The following is a 20127-nucleotide window of genomic DNA, read 5'->3' as shown; positions in this document are numbered from 1 at the left end:
TACACCAAACCAACACCAGAAGGAGAGGAATTGCCAATAAATATCCAAAGGTGCTCGGATGCTCGTAAAACTAAGATTTATTATTTCAGTTAACGCAAGTAGAACACTGTGATACCCGTTTTCGTTACCAAAGTAACTTCATCAGACAAGTTGACCAGCTGATTGAACTCCTTAAATATAGGTATCAATTAACAAGCTTAATGAATAATTAAAACTTAAAGAAACCACAATTAAAATTCTGTTTCACGATAAAAACATACATATACTAAAAAACTGTTTGTGCTGTTAACTATTCAAATACAAAATAAAACAGTATTTTCAAAAGTTATAAAATACAATTTTCTCTAAAAAATTCAAGAAACTGAAATACTACCATAAAACCTCACAGCCTATATTTTAATGGCTTTCAATTTTAATATTGGTTTAATGGATATATAGTCATTAAGTCCAGGTTCCTTGCTTGCCTCCAGATTAATTTGCCAGTTTGTCTCCCTCTGTTCTAATATGGTCTGCCATGGCCCGCCCCTAGAGCCCAGCTGAACACTATCCAAGACAAAAAATAAAAATTTTGCTTTGGGACATGTAAATGTGTGTTTATACAAGGCATTGGTGGTGTTCCCTTTTTGTATATCGTAGTTATGCTCATATATTCTACGTTTCAAGGAACGCTCGGTCTTGCCCACATAATATGCCGGGCATAAGTTGCACTTAGCCAAATACACTACTCTTTGGCTATTACAATTGTAAAATGCTTTAGCTCTAATAATTCTATTTTTGGCTGCTAAAAACACTTCCTCAGAGTGTGCAATGTACGAACACTGGGCACAAGACCCACATTTGTAGGTACCCTTTCGTGGTCTAGAGGAATATTGCCAAAAGGGCCCCTTTTCTAAGATGTTTTAATGCTGTTCCCCTTACGGAAGACCGACTTCATTTCCTTGCCTTGCAAATTACCCAAGTCAGTAACCTCAGTGAAAGTTTCCCATTCTCTACTAATTACGTCTCTTATTTTACAAGAATTGGAACTATATTGTGTTACAAAGGCCTTAATATACTCTGACTGGGGTGTCTGTGGAGTCTGAATGTTATCCCCACGTTTTAATCCCAAAATAGGTCTGAACCTACCCATTCTTTCTTTTTTAACCTGTTCACAAATGTTGCATACCAAGTCCTTAGGATACCCTCTGTCTTGGAATAAATGACTAAGATTCTCACACTCATCCAAAAACTCCTGTTCATTTGATGTCATTCTGGAGATTCTAACAAACTGGCCCTTGACGATCCCCCTCTTTTGATATACTGGATGCGAACTGTCGTAATGTATATAACTATTGGAGAACGTCGGCTTTCTGTATACTGAGGATTCAAATTGATGGTCACTGTTAATACTGAGCATGACATCCAGATATTCCACCCTGTCCACAGTCACTTTGTATGTGAATGTAAGAAAATTAGTAGTACTGGTCAGGTATTCCATAAAGTCTATAATAAGGCTGTCAGGTCCTGTCCAAAAAATACAAATATCATCAAGGAACCTGTAATATGCAACCCAATGTTTGCTAAAAGGACTGTTGAACACGTACTTGCTTTCCCAAATGGACAATATTATGTCCGCATAAGTCGGAGCGCAGTTTGCTCCCATGGCCACTCCGGAAATCTGTTTATAGAATTCCCCTGAGAAGTAAATGAAATTATTATACAAAACCAGTTCCATGAGCTGCAAAATGACAAAATTGTCATTATTATTGGACTGGTTACCAAAACATACCTATCTGTACTCTGACAATGGTAATAGACACAGTAGCAGAGCACACTATTGGCATTACTAGCCAACTAGTCCTGTTTGGCTGTGCTGATAGTGTGGTGACATCCCCTGTATTTACTGGGGGAGTATGCAGCATCTGGTGTATTGTAGTATTTGCCAAAAGGATCTGTTCGCACACACTTGCATTTACACACACCCTACTACCCCCACACACATGCACACTTGCCATTTGCAGGATTCATTCCCCTACCTAACTAAGTCATGACACGTGAGAGAAACGCATTAGCAAAGTGCACTATTCCATTTACTAAATAGTTCCTCTTCTCTGGCTATACTTATAGGGTGCTGACAACATCAGTATTTTGAAAGGGTAATGTGCATCAGGTAGTGTGATCTCCTGATTGCCAAAACTAACATGTTTTTCATACGGAAATGCACACACACAAACTCCCCACTTCCAAACACACACACATGCCATTTACAGGTTTCAAACTCCTACCTAACTACATTACCATACTCGGGAGAAACATATTAGCAGAGTGCGCTATTCACATTACTGGGAGGCTTCCCTTCCCCTGCTGTACGTATAGGGTGCTAACATCATCTGTGTTTAGAAAGGGGAGTGTGCATCCTGTAGTGTGTTCTCCCAGTTGCCAAAAGGGACATTTCCCTCACACAAATTTGCACACACACAGTAACCCCCCTCATCCAAACACACACACTTGCCATTTGCAGAATTCAAGCCACTACTTAACTATGTTATGACACTCGAGACGGACGCATTAGCAGAGTGCGCTATTCGCATTACTGGGAGGCTTTCCTTCTCCTGCTGTACTTATAGGGTGCTGACATCATCTGTGTTTAGAAAGGGGAGTGTGCATCCTGTAGTGTGTTCTCCCAGTTGCCAAAAGGGACATTTCCCTCACACATATTTGCACACACACACTAACCCCCCTCGTCCAAACACACACACTTGCAGGATTCAAACCACTACCTAACTATGTTATGACACTCAAGACGGACGCATTAGCAGAGCGCGCTATTCGCATTACTGGAAGACTTCCCTTCTCCTGCTGTACATATAGGGTGCTGACATCATCTGTGTTTAGAAAGGGGAGTGTGCATCCTGTAGTGTGTTCTCCCAGTTGCCAAAAGGGACATTTCCCTCACGCATATTTGCACACACACACTCTAATCCCCCTCATCCAAATACACACACTTGCAGGATTCAAACCACTACCTAGCGTGCTATTCGCATTACTGGGAGGCTTCCCTTCTCCTGCTGTACTTATAGGGTGCTGACATCATCGGTGTTTAGTAAGGGGAATGTGCATCCTGTAGTGTGTTTTCCCAGTTGCCAAAAGGGACATTTCCCTCTCACAGCCTTTCACACACACAAACCCCACTCACCCACACACACACTGAGCATTTGCAGGATTCGAACCCCTACCTAACTATATTATGACACTTGAGAGAGACGCATTAGCAGAGCGCACTATCAGAATTACTGGGCATCTGTTCTGCACCTGTAGTATTTCTAGGGTTCTGACATCTTTATTTCTACAGAGGTATGTAGATGTAGTACCACCTGTCAGGTGGGGGATAGCATATATATGCATTTGCAGCCACCTATGTCAGGGTCAGATATGCACATCGCACTGGCAGGTTATGTTCTATACCATGCTTTGGGACCACAGGACCTGTAACACACAACACAACCAGTCCAGAACACCACACCCACATCCAGTACACACATTTAGCTTCCCTGAGAACAGTGCCAGGATATGCAGGTATTCACATACACCATTCCAGTTGTTAACATCAGGTACAGGCATATTGTGTGTGAGAACTATGCAGGCCTCTACCACTTTACCCTACAGCCACTACAATTTGTGGGTCCATGTGCAATGGCAGAACCACACACCACAGCCACATGGGTGAATACATATTGCACCTCTCCATCTGCAACGTGGGTACTCACTGTTCCACACCAGAGGTAGACCACCATTGTTGATATCTGACCATACCCACCTTTCCCTGGACATCCATATCTCATCTCCACCCCCAGGCAAGGTTGTCACTGCACACAAACTGTGTTTAGCACAAGCAGACTCTACACTTGTGTAGACTGGGGTGGATGACTTCAGAGGGCCCATGCTGGAGGACTATACTGGCCACTCAGCATAATCCTTGACAATTGCATCCTATGAGCATGTGTACAGTTTGCATTGGTCATGCTATCCCACATATACCCATGACTGCTCCACAACAAGACACCTGTCAGCTGTACACCGTCCATATATGCGCCGTTCAACAGACAGAGTGACCTAATACATTGCAGAGCTGTAGCCCACAGAGGGAGGACATCTGTGGACAGTTCCAGCATGGCACTTCATTCACACATACTCATTACAACACAGTGTTGACAGTGGAATCGTCCAGAGAATGCAGATAGGGCTCCCCTCAGTCTGTTATTGATGGACACCTACTGTCGGAGATCCTCAGCAACCCTCTCACAGCACACACCGACAACATGGCTGTGGCTTAGCACATTCAATCCCTGAGACCTCCACGGTGCCCCTGCTTGACAGAGGCACAGCTCACTAGCCTCACATGTTGCCTTCTGTGACCTACTTTACAGTGGCACGGTAGCCTACTATCCTGGGGATGCAGATGCCAAGCACACTCTGGCTGAGCTGTCATTCCCTGGGGCAAGAAGCCTAGTATTGACCTCTACACCCATATGTTCAATTGTTGGATGCACAGTAGTTGTTGTGCTGTTCTACTGTTTGCAGGTCTTTATTGCCATAGCATTCCCTGTTCCTATGACCAACTTGTGTATCTGTGGCAGATGTTTGCATATGACGGGGATCCACTATATCACTTATGTCTCTGTGGTCATTTACTGTGTGCACTGGGCTGATTGCTGTGTTGTGGTTGGTTCCTGGACTGACACGTACAAATACCAGATATGTGTGGCCAACTGCTACACGGAGATATGGCCTAAGTGTGTGAGCATGCCCAGTTCAGCCTTTCCATGGCATGTTGTCTGACATATGCCTCATTTATCAAAGTGTGCGAGCATGCCCATTGTGAGCTTTCCATATGTTCCACTCTGAAGTCCACCACATATTTGGGTGTGTGTGACCTTCGACAGTATCGCACGTTTATGATTGTGTGTTGGGTGTCATGTTGTGTACTAACTGGCCAACTGTTCATGTCTGCCACAACAGGGATTATACTGTGCCTGCAGGAATTGCATGGGATACATTGCAGACAGTTCTCCACATACTTTCATAATGACCTAACACTGTAGTACCGTATAGTGTACTGGTTCGGTACTTTCACTGTGGTGGACAGTATCCTGGGCTTTAGTCCTATCACTGCTTGACATCTTCATAGTGAGCACAACAGACTGTGTAGGGGCCAGTTGTGCACATATGACCATGTTGCAATATGTTCAGATATGGACTACCTACACCAGGCTCGTCCAACATTGCTAGTGTATTCCACAACATGGATGGACATTGGCAAACACTAGCGATGTTCCGTAGGCCATTTCTGATGGTAGTCACAGGGTGTGTTTGTCCTTCGACACACATTGTAACTGGAGTTTGCCATTACATATGTCATGGTTGGTATACTGTGCCTCTGTCTACCTCTGACATAACAGTGATACCCAGGGTAGCCTACCATCTCCCATACACTCATCAGGTTGCCTCTTGAGGGGTGTCGATATGTGGCACTCTGGCTGACCTGTACCAGGAGTTTACTGAAGTGTGGGGGTGCCTTCTGTGTTATGGATCATTCTGTACAGCTTGTCCTATGTATGTCAGTGCTGGGGTTCAGGTCTCTCATGTGCATAGCTCACTGCCATTCAGATTGTACAAGGTGCAACATGTTCATTCATTCCAGGTTGGACATGGCTTCATACATCAGGCACAGCTTTCCTGTAGCTGGGAAGGATGGCGGTGTGTGGGGCTGCAGTTTGTTTACTCAGGCAACACATGGCATCTGTTCATGCTCTTTGCTACCCTTGGTGGGGTACTGCTGTGGACTTTACAGTTGTTGGAGGTGTCTGCTGCGGTATATCCCACAGGGGCTATTGTAGTCAGTTGTGATGCTGATGGAGGATGGCTGCAGAGCCAGAGTGAGTTCCCCTTATCTACATCTGCTAGCCTTCATGTTTGGGTGGGTATATGGTACATGTTTCTGCGAACAATACAGACACATGTTTGTCCAGTGCAGGATATTTATCACCTTTTGTACCCAGGTCTCACATTACATGTTAGGTGCCTCATGGGTTAACACCTGTGTGGTAATTTGTGGGCACTTACTGTATATCCACGGTGGTTGTCTATACACAGTTCTGCGATTAGCTTGCTGACATGGCTATGGCTACAGTTGTCTGTTTGTAGGTGGCTCTTTTGTGGGTTGCTTGTGTCAGCTGGGGGTCGGATATGGTGGGCTGTTTGTACTCCTCTGCATACATGCTCAGTCACAGTCCTTCCATGTTGGCCTATACCTATGGGACATGTATACAGAACGGGGGGGGGCAAGACCAGGCCTTGTGGGATGCCACTCATATCCGCTTTGTAGTCTGACATGGATGCGGCATGTCTGACCATGTCAGTTCTGTCCTTGGTCTGCTTTGCAACCCCTCTACTGACATAGGGGTGTATATTTAAGCTGGTGAACATATCCATACTGAACACATACGGTATTGTCTAGAAGCATGTGCACGGTCCAGCTATGCTGTGTGGACCACATAGCCCTCATCATTGACCTTAATGACTGCTTCAAATGGGTCAGACATGTTTAGGGGCCGGTTCTGCAGTTACAACAGCCACAGTGTGTAGGGTTCAGTATCAGTAGGTCCACATTAGCCTTCTGTCTGTGGTACATACTGATCCTTTCCATAGCTGTGCAGAACAAGCTTGTCAGGATCCTGGGGTGGTAGTTTGGAGTATCCATTCAGGCAACACCTTTGCTGTGATGGACCACTGTTGTTGTACACTGCTCTTTGGGTACTTATCCTGTGGTAAGGCTGACATTGGCCAGTAGTGTGATTTTGCATTCCATTACTCTTGGGGTCCATGTTGGCCTCAGCACAGGACACCATCACATACCTTTGCTGCTGTGTGTTCTGCTTTGCAGATGATGGCTGTTACCTCAGCATCTGCAATGTCAGGGGACCATCTGCTGGGATAGGTATTTTGCACTTTCGGGGTGTTTGCACTGCACCTGACAGGTTGTATGTTAGCAATATGTGTGTGTGTTTGGTATGTTGTTTGTAATATCTGTGTGATTCGGAGCATATCTGTGGATGCCCAACATGGTTCCTACCATCAGTTGGGTAAGCCTTGTGATTATCCTTAGTGTCCTGCACGTGTTGTATCTTCATAGGTTCATGGGTTCATAGTAGGCTAGACACCCTAGGCCATTAGTAAGCCTAGCTAGAGTGTGTGTGTCTTTCGCCACCCCTTGCTATGTTCAATTATGGCCATTTATGAGGTTCTTCACTGTGCCTCTGTCTGGTCGTGACACAGTGGGGACCCCAGTATACATGTACGGTCATCCATCCACTTGGCAATATTCCTGTTGAGGGGTGTCAGTGAGGGGCTCTGCCTACCATGGATTGGGATCCTGTTTCTGGGTGTGGGGAGCCTATGGGTTATGTATCTGTCCCTCCAGCACATCTTATTTCATTATGTGTTGAGGTTGACATCTGTGACTCTCACAGCTCCAATGGCTTTGATTTCCTGTGGTGTAGCATGTCCATTACTCCTGTGTTGGACATGGCCTGGTACAACAGACATACAATGCCTCTGTGTAGGCAGTGTGTGACTGCAGTCAGCTGGGGTGTCTATAGCCAGGCAGCATATGACATATATTTCACACCCTTTATCCTGTTGGTGGGGTAACTATGAGGTCTTTCGAACCGCTGCAGGTGTCACGTATGGTACATCCCATATGAGTCATTGTACTAGATTATGGGTCTGATAAGGGAACAGTACAGTGGCACAGTGACCTCTGTTGATGTTGATGTGAATCCTTTCATGATACGGTGTCCAGTATCAACAGTCTTCATAGCCACATTGGCATTGTGGCTGTCACATGACAGATTAATGTCGACCTGTGTCCCTAGGTCCCTGATGACTCCTTGCATACATAATGGTTTGACACCTATGTGGTACTTTGTGTACCTTGTCTGGTATTTGGTGGGACATCCATACTGTCCAGTGTCTTCGGATGTCTGGGTGGGGTTCTTGTGTGTGAGAGTGTGGTCTGTCGCATGCTACAGACTGTACAGCAGTTTTGACTACAGTTATGTGCACATGGGTGGTGTCCGCTGCTTTGTGCATTGTCAGTTACCTGGCTATATGTGTGTCTGTGCTGCATATGGATACTCCCCCTCCTTTGATGTCTTGGTGCAGGTGTTGGGGCCATAACACATGGTATGTGGTATAACCTAGTAGTGCTGGTGTGCTATCACTAGGCCTGCAGCAGGCTTCTGTCACTGGACAGGCATCAATGTTCTCCATAATGGGAAGTGCCTCAGGGGCATGCATATTGCAGTTTACACATCTGGCATTGGTCAACATTACCCTTATGTTTCCTACCACTTATGTTTTCTAGGGTGGTGGGTAGTCTTTTTGGCCTTGCCTACATACGGCTCTATGGAGGTGGCAAAGGCCGTATCCAGTATCCACACGCACACGGGTAACAGCTGACAGCCATCCCTGTAACAGCAGCATGGCTTGTCATGCTTGACATCTCAAGCAGACACACATTACACCCTCTTGGACTGACAGCTGTAACTGTGCCAGCTGTTAAACATGAGCATTCTGTGTTTGTACTGTGGCATCATTCTTGGTGAGGGTTGGATGCTGCACACAGCCAGTGTCATCCCGCCCTGGGGTACATACTCGGAGGGACCATCCATGTCTCATTTGATGTTGACCAGGGAGGTACATCTCAGGTAATTCACACCAGCATGGACATTGAGTGCATCATATTTCTGCTTGCTTTGGGGTGACCTGCGTACTTGTGTTAAGTGGCATTTTGTGGCTACCTACAAGCAGCTTACTCTACCCTTTCCCTTGTTCAGTCTGGTGAGTGGGACAGCTGTGTGTCTGCCTATACAGACACCTATTATGACTGTATCAGGCATGTTGTTTCTCCTTCGGGCCTGTGACTGTTTGGCACACCAGCTTTGTACTATTCGTTGCATGTGCTATGTTTGAAGGTTGTGGTTGCTTGTGATCTACTTTGGAGGCGTCTGTTGGTGTGGTGTGTTTGTAATTAAGGCCTCCGGGAATATTTGTCTGTGTTTATGTGTTTGGTTTACAGTTGTGGTAGGTCTATGTGGGACTGGGTTTGTGGTGTATGTGGTTACCTTCTCCTCCTGACTAGTGTTGACAGTACTGAGTTGTTGGAGCTCAACCTCTGGTTTGGATACATGGATGCATCTATCACATATGTTTGTATTTATTGGGGGGGTGTTGTGGTTGTCTGTGTACTTGGTACTGGCATCACATTGCCTCTGGATTCATAGATTATACTTGTTGTGGCTGGACTTAGTGGATTGTATGTGTGGACATATGTTGTTGCCATACTACTGGTCAGTGATTACTTCCCTTTTTATGTTTGCTCTATCATGTGGTATCTTCCTCATTCTCTTGCATGGTTTGGTAATGGCTGGAGGCCAGCATGCCAGATGCCTGCGTGTATGGCATTGTGTGTTGTTGTTATTTGTGATTGCATACTCCAAGCATTCGTGGCTGTGTTCATGGAATGCCTGTATAACATGTTCTGTGGTGTGTCCCATATTCTGCACTTGCACAGGGCCTTTTGTGGATTCAACATCGGTTTTGAGGGCTGCAACCTATACTTTACACATGTTTTTCACTGTAGTATTCTGGCCAGGGACTGGGGTCAGGGTGTGTATATCCAGTGTGATTACTCTATGGTCTGGTCTTACCAGTGAGGGGTACACTTCTCATCTTGCCATCCAGTACACATGTTGCTGATTATCACATCCAGTATACTTACCCCTCTTGTGGGAGTAGTACATTGTTCCTGGGCATTTTGGTTTATGGAATCTGGGTAATTTTCTCCTACTGTGTTGGTGCTAGTACAATGCTACCGTGTATGTCTGGGTATTTTCAGTCGAGCAATATAATGTGGTTTGGGGGGCTTGATATATTCATGTATTCCGACATAGGCCAGGTGCTGTTCCTGGTATTAGGACAGTGGTCTGCAGCAGGCTATATACTGTGAGGCAGTTTTAGCCATTGGTATTTGACCATGGATATTCCATGCTGCTTCTTGTTGTGGTACCAACATGGGGGTGTGGTTATCCTTGCCATTTCTTGCTAGTCACCCTCCTTTTGTAGCTTGTTCCATGTTTTGCGGCTGTACAGCACAGTATGAGGTGTGACCTGGTAGTGTCAGGGTGCTAATGTGAGCCTTGCCCAGTTCTCTATTACAGGACTGGTATCTACATTCTCCTTACTGTGTGCATTTACACTGCACACATCTTGCTGTTTATACATCTGTCATGGGGTAGTATTACATCTAGGTTCCTATCCCTTGTAGAACCTATGAGGTTGGGTTTGTGTTTTGAGACTTACCTATTCAGGGCATGCTGTGGGTACTGACAGCCTTTGCCAGTATCCATGGGGCATGGCATGATAGGTGCATGCCACCCCTAGCAGGTGGTGCATCATGTCAAACTCCGCATATCTTCCCAGCCTGTAACACATTGGCTCCCCTTTGACTGACTGCATTACTTCAGCCAATTATTGTACTTGATCTTCTTGTCTTCATAGTGTGGCATCATGCTTGGTGAGGGTGAGATGTTAGGCAGGGTCTTCATGTTTGCATATACTAGATGGTGTTACATTGCTTAACACATGGCAATCATGCCTCAGGTGGTGCTGCAGGGCTGGCTCTGTCGGATGCACATACTACACTCCCTGTACATGTTTGAGAGCAGGTTGTGTCATGTTAGGCATCCCTGTTACTATATGAGTGAGTCAGAGAGGGGTATCATTCCCAGGGTTCCTACTGAGCCAGTGTATGTGCTATGCGTTGCCTCTTTGCCAAGGCCAGGGCATACTGGGCACGCCTCCTTTTGCCTACTGGGGCAGGCTCAGGTTGTTCCTCCTCTGAGTCACGCCCTGCCTGTGATGGCCTTGGCAATGGTGGGGGGCTGTTTGGCCCGGCCCTATGCTGGTCCTGCTGCAGCTGTTTTTGCAAGATCATATTATGTAGCATAGTACATACCATGACAATTTGGGTACATGTAGTTGGTGTGTACTGCAAGGCTCCACCAGATGTGTCCAGACACCGGAACCGTGACTTGAGCAGCCCAAACACACGCTCTATCACATTACGTGTTTGTGCGTGTGCCTCATTATGGTGTTCCTGTTCAGGTGTGTGTGCATTTCTGATGGGTGTCATCAGCCATGGCTCCAGTGCATAACCTGCTTCCCCCACTAGGTGTCCGTGTGGGATGTCTCCACTGGCAAATGTCTGGTACAGCTGCGTCAAATGCCAGATGTGGGAATCGTGATAACTCCCAGGGCAGCCAGCACACACATTCATTATTATGACCTGGGCATCACACACGACCTGGCAGTTGATGGAGGGGAAGCCCTTGCGGTTAATGTAGGCCCTACCCCGCTCACCGGCTGGTGCTTTGATGCGTATGTGCGTGCAGTCTATTGCACCCAGTACCTCAGGGTATTCCGCTATTTGCTGGAAGAGATGCATATTGCTGGCCAATACCTCACGGGAATTGGGGAAATATACATGATCACCGACATGTGCTGACATGGCATCCAGGAACTGGTGTAGTACCCTGGAGGCTGATGTCTGTGATATCCCCATCATATCACCAGTTGGTCTCTGGAAGGTACCTGTTGCTAGTATTCTTAGGCCAACACATACCTTGGTTTCCACTGGGATGGGTTCCCCTCTGTTGGTTCTGTGTGTGAGGCGTGGCCTGCACAGCTCAACAATTTGCTGCAGGAGCTCTCTGTCCACTCTATAGCGCTCTACTATCTCCAGCTCATGTAACCCATGGTAGGTGACCCTGGGCCTGTACACTCTTCTCTATCTCCTCACTGTGGGTTGTCTGACACCATCTGCATTGTCACCACCCTCAGCAAGTCGCCTATGTCTCATTATGACAGCTATGGCAGCCCCTAACATTTCTGCTCTGAGTGAAGCTTTTTCAGTTTTCACTTCTATTAGCTTACTCCTGTCTTGCAGTGTCTCTTAATGGAAACATCCTGCACTACTGTTTGCAGAGTTTTAAGTGCTGGGCTGGGCTACTATTCTGCCTGTGTAATTGCCTGCTTCTAATTGTTTTCACCTGCTAGCTTCAGCAGTTATCCCTGCTAGCTTCCTATTAATTCTGTTGCTTCCCTTTTCCTCTCTGTTTCCTCAGGGGGGAGCAACGTGCATACTATCTGACACACGCTCACAGTGGCTTACACGCGTGCACACGTGCTTACATGGTTCAGAATCTACTTATTCGGATTTAAACGCGCGTACACCCACGCAAACACTGTTGCACGTCTGCCAACAGCCTCCAACATACTCAGCCTGCCTTACACACGCACACCCGCGCAAACAGTGTTAAACATCTCCCAACACGCTCCCACATGCTCACACTGCCTTACACGCGCGCACACTGTCGTACTCGCGCTTCATGGTGCGCACACGTGCGCATGCACGGCCAGCAAGAAACTTTGGTGTAGGTAACAGTGTACACCTTCCATTTCTTGACTTTCCATGACTTATCTAGTGGCACACCTCTTTCCATGATCTGTGCCTGTCATCTGTCATGTTACACTGGCCTCCAATGAACTGCATTTCTTTCTACCATTCCCCCCTGTGATGTCACCTATCTCCTACTCTATTCCTCCCCCTTTTGTATCTCTTACACTACTCAGACTGTGCTCATTTGGTATGTGACTGTGAAATTCAGTATCCGAACCCTCATTTACATGAGATTGCCTACTAATGCTTAGTTACATGTCTTAGACTCAGCTTCCCCCCTTAGCAACCACTACACGGTGACCATGTTGGTTTTAGTCTGTTGGTCCCTGCATTGTCATTCCATGTATTGCATGAAACCCACATTTGTGGGTTTATAACCTTCTTTTTTATGGTTTTATACAGCGCAGCCCGTTTGCGCAGGGCTGCGCTGGGTTTAGGCTGAAAAAAAATTATATTTTTAATATTTTTGCATCGAGTTATCTTGCCAATGGCCACATATTTGGCCATTGGCATGCTGCCTGAATCATATGCAACCTTTTTTTGGAGCTGACATCGCTCCATTGTGGATTTTGCAGAAATGTACTCAGTTGTCAACTGAGTACATTTCTGCAGCTAAAACGTCTCCTACACGGACTGGTTTCTGCTTCGTGGATCGCTAATATACCTCATTTGCATACCTTTCGGATGCAAGTGAGGTATTTAGCATGTCCACGCCCAGTCCGTGTAAGAGACGTTTTAGCTGGTCTCTTACACAGAGTTTAGGGCTGTTCCTGGATCGCGAGGCTTGCATGGAGTGTTGCACGTCTCTTACACTCCGTGCAAGCCTTCGTGAATCCTGCCCATAGATTAACTTCAAACATGAGGCACAGTGCAAGAAATAAACAAATAAACCAAAAATAGCGCTGTGAAAGGACAAATCCGCACCGGACAGCCGAGAGAACTAACAAACACCTTTATTGTAGAGTTAAACGTTTGACAATCACCACGTTTTTCGTCACATAACAGTTAGACTTCCTCAGACAAATACAAACACTAATTGACACATATATATATGCTGATAAATCATTTTAACTAACCAATAAAAACCTCGCTGAACAATACTCATAAATATAAATGAGTCCATTGTACCTAACATACGTAAAGTCTAAATAAATTCTCGATGGCATGAATACATTTAAATACAAACCAATACTTTAAATGTTACGAAAATTTAATAACATTTAATGAAAAAAACTGTTATTGTATTCTTAGAGAACTCATAATATATTTGAAAAATAAATGTGAATGGAATTTAAACAAAGATTTCAGAAAGATATTTTTTAGTAGACAATACTCCCATCTGGTGGTCAGAATAAGAGTACACATAAATTTCATTGTAAATACTGAACCAAAGCAATATACAAATAATAAATATCACCCCAATGGATATCCTGAATACATAAATAAATGAATAAATATGTATATATGTTATATAGATAAATAATATAATAAATATATGTTAATATAATAAATATGTGATATATGGATAAAATATATGTATAAATGTGTATGATGAATGAATAGTCTAAGAAGTAATATATGAATATAAACCTGTGAATATAAAAATTAAAATATAAAATATATATATATATATATATATATATATATATATATATATATATATATATGCACAAACATATAACATAGATGTAAAGGAGGAGATTCAGAAGGATGAAAGAGGGGGCTTGTGGGAGACTCAGATTGAATACCGGGAATTATATTGGCAAATTGTCCTGGAGGAAAATAAATTCCCGGGTTTAAACGACAGTATCTCTCTCGCCCCAGTTTTAAAACTAAGGGCAGCTAAATTGTAATTATTATATTTTATTTTACTTAATTTATATACATGTAATCAAATGGATGGTACTACATACATATTCACATTTTATATATTATATATATTTTTTATATATATTTTTTACATATTATATTATATTATTATTTTGCACATGTGCATGTTCAGGGTCATTTAACATGTACACACAGATATTCGTTTAGATTTACATCTATGTTATATGTTTGTGCACATATATATATATATATATATATATATATATATATATATATATATACACATATATATATATATATATATATATATAGATGAAATGTATGTGTACTCTTATTCTGACCACCAGATGGGAGTATTGTCTACTAAAAAATATCTTTCTGAAATCTTTGTTTAAATTCCATTCACATTTATTTTTCAAATATATTATAAGGGTTCTCTAAGAATACAATAACAGGTTTTTTCATTAAATGTTATTCAATTTTCATAACATTTAAAGTATTGGTTTGTATTTAAATGTATTCATGCCATCGAGAATTTATTTAGACTTTACGTATGTTAGGTACAATGGACTCATTTATATTTATGAGTATTGTTCAGCGAGGTTTTTATTGGTTAGTTAAAATGATTTGTCAGCATATATATATGTGTCAGTTAGTGTTTGTATTTGTCTGAGGAAGTCTAACTGTTATGTGACGAAAAACGTGGTGATTGTCAAACGTTTAACTCTACAATAAAGGTGTTTGTTAGTTCTCTCGGCTGTCCGGTGCAGATTTGTCCTTTCACAGTGCTATTTTTGGTATAATATAGATTGTTATTTACCATAATTTGTGTATATAACAGCTTCTTGAAAGGAATGAATTTGATTGTATTTTTAATGGCTAGTTTCTTATTTTCTTCAGTCAGTGATTGATTTTCGTTTGCCAATAGCTTGCAAATAATAAAGAATTCTGATGTTTTGCACTCATTACAATTTTATAATTCCTAGAAATTGTTTTCCCTTTAATCGCAAGATTTTCAAGTATTAATTTAACTAAATCTATGTTCTGTAAGTCAGTGTGTATTTGTGAGAATTTAGCATTTATAAGATGATGAAGTTGGTTAAGAATAATAGTATATTTCATAGGAAGTTTGAGTTCAAGTCTCATTTGCTGCGTGTTAGAGTCTTTCCATTGGTATATATCCCATATTGTATAGTCTTTTATCAGGGGGTAGTTTGTTAGATTTACTGGTTTATTATTTATTAGCAAATTAGGATTTAGGTGTAACGGTTGTATAAGGGCAAACGCATCAGCTAATTGCAATGATTTAAATAGTTTCTGTGTTGTAAGAATCATGTTTTTAATTAGTGGGTGTAAATTCTTCGTGTATATGCTAGCCTGGTTTAAATTCAAGAATGGTAAGGATTTGATATTACAGCCAATGGAGTTCAACTGTTCATACCAGATTTTGGTCCATTGGGGTGTCCAAGTATTTATATATGAGTCATAGTTTATTATTTGTATTAGTCTGTATACAGTAATTATACTATAGTAAAGCTTAAAATCAGGTAACCCCAATCCCCCCTTATCTTTATTGAGTACAAATTTTTCATATTTAATTCTGGTAGATTTGGGATACCATAAGAATCTTGATATAGATTTTTCCATGGCAAGGAAGAAGTTTTGGGAAATATTTGAAAAGGTAGCATTTAATTGAAAGAGTATTCTTGGTAGAAAATTCATCTTGACAACACTAGCTTTTGACAGTAGAGACATATTAATGTTCTTCCATCTATCCATATCGTTTTGAATACTAGTCCATGTAGTTAGTAGGTTATTGTTTATAATATCTTTGAAGTCTGAAGTAGATATTGTTTCTAGATATTTTATCTGGTAGTTTATTTTGATCTCACTCATAGGAAAGTACAATTCTTTATGCCCTATAGTATTGAAGGGAAATATGTGTGACTTGTTTAAATTTAAATTATAATTTGAAACTACCGAGAACTCATCAATAACTTTAAGTATTTTTGGGAGGTCAGTAGTGGGGAGTTGGAAGTATATATTTAAGTCATCAGCAAAGGCCGAGTATATAAGATTTGTATTGTGGATTCTGGGAATATGATGAAAGTTTTTTTGTTAAATAAACAGAAGAAGGGGTTCTAGATAAAGATTAAATAGGCATGGCAAAAGAGGACATCCTTGTCTTGTACCATTGGATAAGAGTATAGGGTTAGTTATAAGTTTATTTACCTGTATAGTGGTAGAAGCTTTCTGATACAGAACCCGTATCATTTTAATAAATTATTGAGGAAAAGCATATAAAGGCAGTATATTAAAGAAAAAGTGTAAGTTTATTCTATCAAAAGCTTTAGTTGCATCTACTGTAAGGGCATATCTGGGGCATTTATCCCTATTAAGTAGTCTTACAATGGTATCTAAAAGGTGGGTGTTGTCACTTGTTTGCCTGTTTGTCATAAAGCCCATTTGTTGTTGGGAAATAATAGAGGGGAGTATATTCTTAAGTCTATTCGCTATAACATGGGCTAATATCTTAAGATCAGTGTTTATGAGGGCTATTGGTTTATAATTTGCTGGATCTGTTGGGTCAGAATGCGGTTTAGGAATCAACACTATCTTGGAGTTATTTAAGTATTTGTCTGTTATACCATATTGTATTATATAGTTGAAAACTTTTAATAACACTTTGGAGATAGGTTCCATGAATAGCTTATAAAAATCCGATGTGTATCCATCAGGCCCAGGGGATTTACCTAATTTTAGTTTGTTTATTGCAGCTTTTATCTCTTTTAAATATAACAGTGATTTTAAGAGTTTCCTTTGATCTTCTGTAATTTGTGGAAAGTTTATATTATGTATAAAATCCTCAAATCTGTCTGTAGATGATGATAAGGGTATATTGTACAATTTCTTATAAATATCTTCAAAAGCGTCCACTATATTTTGATCTTTATATTTCACCTGTCCTTCATATTTTATTTCTTTGATCCTAGGAGGTCCACTTTTTATGTTAATTAGTCTAGCTAGGAATTTTGATGGTGTTTGAGCCCATTCTGAATATTGATATATTGACCTTAATTCTAAGAAGGAGATATTTTCTAAATAGTGTTTGTGTAATTGTTTTTGCCAATCAATTATTTTTTCCTCAAGTTCTTTAGAACATTTTTCCTGAAGTTCTAGTTCAGCAGTGTTTATTTGACACTCTAGTTCATTCTTAAGATTGTTATACTTTTTTTTGAGCCACACAGATTTTTGAATAATAATACCCCTGATAACCGCCTTGGTAGCCGCCCATTGTATGTCATATGGAATTTGATTGGATATAAAATAATTTTGAAGTTGGGCTAGCACATTCTGACTTTCTTGTGTAGTTTCTTCGTTTTGTATAATTTTAGGATTTAACGTCCAGGTATTGAAATAGGAAATATTTTGTTTATGAGCTTGAAAGTTTATTAAAAGTCTAATTTTGGAATGATCTGAAAGAGTTCTAGGTGATACAGCATAATTTAATTTGTCAGAAAGGAAAGCAAGAGAAATTAGAAAAGCATCTATCCTGGACCAAGTTTTATGAGTGGGTGAAAAGAAAGTGAATCTTGATATTGTTTTATCATATTGAAATTTAACATAAGGGTCAACTAGTTCAAATGTATTTTGTAATTCTTCAAGTGCTGTAGTGGAAGATTGTGACTGTCTGTTTTTATTATGCGATCTACCTTATCTAGATTTAGTAAAGCATTCCAGTCCCCACCTACAATAAACAGATGATTTGGGTATTTGGCTAATATATTAAAGATTTCATAAATGAAGAGCTGTTGATTTGAGCAGGGGCTATATATATTAAGAAAGAGTAATGGTTTGTTTAAAGTATGCTATTCAGTAGTAAATAATACCCATCTTCCCTTTGAGTCAGCTTCATAGGAAGTAATCTCACCTTGGAAGGATTTATTTACTATAATGGCCACTCCCCTGGACAAAGAACTATAATTTGCAGCAACTATTGTTTTAACCCATTTTCTTTTCCTTTCCCTAACCCAAAGGTGGTCATCTAAGTGAGTTTCTTGCAAGACAGTTATATCAGCCTTAGTTTGATATGTGAGGTGCATGATTAATTTTTTTTTATCTACCATCCCTTTAACATTCCAAGAGTCTATGGTTATCATTTTTTATTAATATTGTAGAAGTTTCTCATTAGTTGATACTCAAAAATACAATTATAAACTTTGTCTGTTAGTGTATTTATCTTAAGAATAAATGTTGTGACTTCTATACTCCTAAACTCTAAATAGGTACCTAACCACCCATCCCTCTGTATTTGTAAATGTGCATGAGTTAAGAAACTAAAATAAACTGTTATTTTTAACAACAAGGAGTAGATATATATCAGAGGGATGTCAATAATACCCATACTGTTCCAAATGCGAACAGTCATCAGCTAACAGACTGTGCCCATCCCACTTCCTTTTATTATTTATATACTGCATATTCATTTTCAGACTTCTTAAAATATTATATTAATTGCACCCTTAGATATTATATAGAGAGAAAAGGAAAAGTAGCTTTTATAAAAAGTTTTGTAGTAACAGCAATATATTATAATTTTTAACATTTCAAGAATTATTAAAGAGTTAACAAAACAATATTTTCAAAAACCAAGTACAATATATGTATATTTAAAGAAGGCATCATTTTAAAAATTCAACATTTGCATTATTCTTGCTAACAGCAACTAACTGTGGTTCTTTAAAATGTATAGGAAACCATACAAGCAATCATTGTGAACTCATATTATTAATTAACCAGTGCCAGCTACTGGACAAACAGGGAAAAAAAAGGAAAATGTTTTTGTACCTTGCTCATAGACACCTTTAAAGGTAACTCAATGGTTATGCCAGTAGAATAATGATTATACATTTTAAACATTTAAAGAAGGCAGCACTTTAAAATTCAACAACATTTGCCTTATTCTTACTAACATCAACTAACTGTGGTTCTTTAAGATGTATTGGAACTTCATTTAACATTGCACTGGCAAAAGCCATATAGATCCATCATTGTGTACTCATATATTAATAATTAACCAGTGCCATCTACTTGAACAAACAGAGAGAAAAGAAAAACATGTTTTTATACCTTGCTAATAGACACATTTAAAAGTAACTCAATGGTTATGTCAGCAGAATAATGATTATACCTTTTAAACATTTAAAGAAGGCAGCACTTTAAAATACAACATTTGCCTTATTCTTACTAACATCAATTAACGGTGGTTCTTTAAGATGTATTGGAACTTCATTTAACATTGCACTGGCAAAAGCCATATAGATCCATCATTGTGTACTCATATATTAATAATTAACCAGTGCCATCTACTTGAACAGAGAGAAAAGAAAAAAAAAATGTTTTTATACCTTGCTAATAGACACATTTAAAAGTAATTCAATGGTTATGTCAGCAGAATAATGGTTATACATTTTAAACATTTAAAGAAGGCAGTACTTTAAAATTTAACAACATTTGCCTTATTCTTGCTAACAGCAACTAACTGTGGTTCTTTAAGATGTATTGGAACTTCATTTAACACTGCATTGGCAAAAACCATATAGATCCATCATTGTGTACTCATATATTAATAATTAACCAGTGCCATCAACTGAACAAACAGAGAGGAAGAAAAAAAAAGAGAAATGTTTTTGTACCTTGCTCATAGACATACTTAAAAGCAACTCAATGATTATGCC

This window comes from Protopterus annectens, chromosome 15.part0 (genome assembly GCF_019279795.1).
Source record: "Protopterus annectens isolate FY-2018-M chromosome 15.part0, PAN1.0, whole genome shotgun sequence".
NCBI lineage: Eukaryota > Metazoa > Chordata > Ceratodontiformes > Protopteridae > Protopterus > Protopterus annectens.
This window is presented reverse-complemented; position numbering follows the sequence as displayed.